This window comes from Bos indicus x Bos taurus, chromosome 16 (assembly GCF_003369695.1).
Source record: "Bos indicus x Bos taurus breed Angus x Brahman F1 hybrid chromosome 16, Bos_hybrid_MaternalHap_v2.0, whole genome shotgun sequence".
Taxonomy (NCBI): domain Eukaryota; kingdom Metazoa; phylum Chordata; class Mammalia; order Artiodactyla; family Bovidae; genus Bos; species Bos indicus x Bos taurus.
Window position 1 is genome coordinate 3,135,843 of NC_040091.1, and position 4,282 is coordinate 3,140,124.

Genomic DNA, 4,282 nt, shown 5'->3' on the forward strand with positions numbered 1-4,282 from the left:
CAGAGCACTGACTACAGCAGTCCTGGGAGGCTCCGTCCTCTGGAAGGAGGTCACCATTATTGCCATTACCTCCACCAAAGTTTGGCCTCAGATCAAACTACAGGGAGGGAACACAGCCCCACCCATCAGCAGAAAATTGGATTAAAGATTTACTGAGCATGTCCTTGCCCACCAGAGCAAGACCCAGTTTTCCCTGCAGCCAGTCCCTCCCATCAGGAAGGATCCACAAGCCTCTTATCTTCATCCATCAGAGGGCAGACAGAATGAAAACCACAATCACAGGAAACTAACCAATCTGATCACATGGACCACAGCCTCGCCTAACTCAATGAAACTATGATCTATGCCGTGTAGGGCCACCCAAGACAGATGGGTCATGGTGGAGAGTTCTGACAAAATATGGTCCACTGGAGAATGGAATGGCAAACCACTTCAGCTTTCTTGCCTTGAGAACCCCATGGATAGTATGAAAAGGCAGAAAGATATGACATTGAAAGATGAACTCCCCAATAGCTCCAGAAGGAATGAAGAGGCTGGGCCAAAAAGGAAACAACACCCAGTCGTGGACGTGTCTGGTGGTGAAAGTAAAGTCCAATGCTGTAAAGAACAATATTGAATAGGAACCTGGAATGTTAGGTCCATGAATCAAGATAAATTGGAAGTGGTCAAACAGGAAATGGCAAGAGTGAACAACGATATTTTAGGAATCAGTGAACTAAAATGGACTGGAATGGGCGAATTTAATTCCGATGACCATATATCTACGACTGTGGGCAAGAATCCTTTAGAAGAAATGGAGTAGCCCTCATAGTCAACAAAAGAGTCTGAAATGCAGTACTTGGGTGCAATCTCAAAAATGACAATGATCTCCGTTTGTTTCCAAGACAAACCATTCAATATCACAGTAATCCAAATCTATGCCCCAACCACTAATGCTGAAGAAGCTGAAGTTGAACAGTTCTATGAAGACCTACAAGACCTTCTAGCTGCTGCTGCTGCTGCTAAGTCACTTCAGTCGTGCCCGACTCTGTGCGACCCCATGGATGGCAGCCCACCAGGCTCCCCTGTCCCTGGGATTCTCCAGGCAAGAACACTGGAGTGGGTTGCCATTTCCTTCTCCAATGCATGAAAGTGAAAAGTGAAAGCAAAGTTGCTCAGTCGTGTCCGACCCTCAGTGACCCCACGGACTGCAGCCTACCAGGCCCCTCTGTCCATGGGATTTTCCAGGCAAGAGTACTGGAGTGGGGTGCCATTGCCTTCTCCGAGACCTTCTAGAACTAACACCAAAAAAAGATGTCCTTTTCATCATAGAGGAATGGAATGCAAAAGTAGGAAGTCAAAAAATACCTGGAGTAACAGGCAAGTTTGGCCTTGGAGTACAAAATGAAGCAGGGAAAAAGCTAACAGACTTTTGCCAAGAGAACGCACTGGTCATAGCAAACACCCTCTCCAACAACACAAGAGAAGACTCTACACATGGACATCACCAGATGGCCAACACTGAAATTGGACTGATTATATTCTTTGCAGCCAAAGATGGAGAAGCTCTATACAGTCAGCAGAAACAAGACCAGGAGCTGACTGTGGCTCAGATCATGAACTCCTTATTACCAAATTCAGACTTAAATTGAAGAAAGTAGGGAAAACCACTAGGCCATTCAGGTATGACCTAAATCAAATCCCTTATGATTATACATCTTAGAGTGTGAAGTCAAGTGGGCCTTAGGAAGCATCACGGCAAAAAAAGCTAGTGGAGGTGATGGACTTCCAGATGAGCTCTTTCAAATCCTAAAAGATGATACTGTTAAAGTGCTGCACTCAATATGCCAGCAAATTTGGAAAACTCGGCAGTGGCCACAGAACTGGAAAAGTCAGTTTTCACTCCAATCCCAAAGAAGGCAAAGGTGGGGAGTTAGAGGCAAATATAGTTGTAGTCCTTAAGAACTCACTGTTTAATTGGCCGCAGGAGAGGCAGGGTGGCAGGAACAGGAAGCTAGCACTTGGTGAAATGTAACAGCTGACATTACAAAGACTGTAGGGCAAAAGGAGTGGAGGGGGCTTGCTGGGACTTGGGAGCTAGATAGATATTTTTCTGAGAAAGCTTCCTGGAGGAGGTAGACAATGTGATGGTGCTGGAAAACAGATGAGACAGAGAAAGAGAAGAAAGAGCACATAAGCAAAACTTTTTCACATGTGCCCTTCCAGATCCAGTTTAGTAATCACCTGCTCCATGAAGCCTTCCCAGGCAGAACTGTCTTCCCTCTCCCCTAGGCTCTCAAAGCACTCCTATTATAGAATGTACATTATTATTTGTTTCCTTACCTCTTTGTCTCTGCTCAAGGGCCTCACACCTAAGGAAGGAAGAAAGGAAGGAAGGAAAGAAGGAAGGCAGAAAGATTTGACTGTAAGGTGACTGGGTGCTGCATTCAAGGTGGGGTATAATATTTATATGTTCACAACTGTGTAACCACCCCCCAGATCAAGTTATAGAAAGCTTCTAGCATTCCAGACACTGTGGACTTCCTCACTGTATCAGAGTCAGTGTCAAGAGCTGAACCAGTAGGATGATATAACTGGGAAGTACCGTCTAAGAGAATTATGAAAGAATTTCAAACATCTGGGCTGCAGAAGCCAAGTGTGGGGGTGAGGTCATTATGTGTGTGAAGGACTAGCATGCACAAAGCACTTAGACTTGTCCTGTGGGTGGCAGTGGGGAGCCACAGGGAGAAGCATTTCAGTTCAGCATAAAACCTTTCCTACAACCAGAGCTGACTCTAACTGGAAGCAGACCCCCGGAAATGATAAGTGAGGTCCCTGTCACTAAGAGGCACCAGTCAAGCACTGTACTGATGAGCATTTATCAGCACTGATGGGGTGGGGACAGGGGACTCAACTGGAGATAGCTCCTTCCAACTCTGAGCTTCTGGAATTCTTTGCGAGTGGCAGAGAGGACTCAATTATTTTCCCCCCCCTCCCCAGAGGATAACATTTTACTTAATTGCAAGTACTGTGCAGACCCAACATAATCACTACCATCAACTATAGACAACCAAGCCAGGGGGACCTGGGGCTCCCCACCCTGGGAGGACGGAGCAGACGCTAGGGTGCCCAGTGAGAGGGGACAGGCACGTGCAAGGGAAGCTGGCTGCCTCCACCACACGTCGAAGCAGCGTGGGGACACCCGCTCCCTGACCACCTCGGCCCTTTCAGCCTTGGTGCCCTGTGCCCGGCGAGCGGCCGTGACGTCATGGCTCCTGCCACCGCTAGAGCGCCTGGGTCAAGGTGACCTGAGGGGCCTTTCTGCTCTGCCCCAGAGGTCAGTGCAGGACAGGTGCCTGGCTCCCTCCTGAGCAGGACCACACAGGACCCAACAGCCACACGGCCACTGGGGGGGAGTAACAGCCTGTGTCAACTGCAGGCTCCTGGAAGGACTCCCAGTCTGGAGTTTAACACCCTCCCACTCCACCCCCCAGCCAGCTCTTCTTCCAGTGAAGAAAAAAAAAAAGCAATTTCCCCCAAAACTCTTTTTTTCTTTCCCTCGAGGACGATTTTAGAATGCCTCCAAGTCACTACCCTGCTCTTCCCACCCTCCTCTCGCCCCCTTCTCAATAAGGAGGAAAGGAGAGAGATGTGTTCCTCCATCCCACCTGGACAGGGCACCAAGGAGATGTGTCTCAGGCCCTTCTGCTGAGCTTAGAGCGATTACCTTTCTGGTGAAAGCCAGGAATACTCTGCCTAGGAAAAAAAAAAAAAAACGTATGCAGGAGATTTTGCCTTCTATTCCAGGGGGAGACCGGGCGCTGTCGGACGCCCGAAGTCCATCAGTGAAGCCCCTAGTTTAGTGGGGAGGGATCGGGGTCCCTTCACTATGAAAGCACAGGCCAGAACGCTGTCTGCGGAGGGCTGGCAGCTCCAGCCTCAGAGAAGCGCCGGAAGACCCCGCTCGCCAGCCTCCGGGTGTCCTTACTGGGCGTCTCAGGCTCTCAGTTTGCCCAGTTCGCCAATGGGCGTCCAGGGCCCTCCGACCCTGCGGGGCCGGATAAGGAGACTGGAAAGACACGGAGCTGGATGGGGGACGGGGTGGGGGGGTGACAAGTGGCTCCCGGAGGGTCTCCCGCAGCCGGGGGAGGGTGGGAACCTGGGTGTGGGGAGGCGGCGAGACCCGCGACTGGCACCGCGCGGGCCCGGACGCGGCGCTCCCTGGGCCCGAGGGCGGGGCCCCTCGCCGGGCGGCCCCTCCCCGCCCGCCCCCGCCCCTCCCCCGGCCCTGGGCTCCCCGGCC

The 4,282-nt window shown here is 51.0% G+C and overlaps 1 long non-coding RNA gene across 1 annotated transcript in view; it reads right to left on the reverse strand.

The window, feature by feature from the left end:
• LOC113906317 overlaps nucleotides 1-4,282 on the reverse strand; it is a 56,073-nt gene that overhangs the window by 51,554 nt on the left and 237 nt on the right. The gene's annotated exons all lie outside the window — the stretch shown is intronic.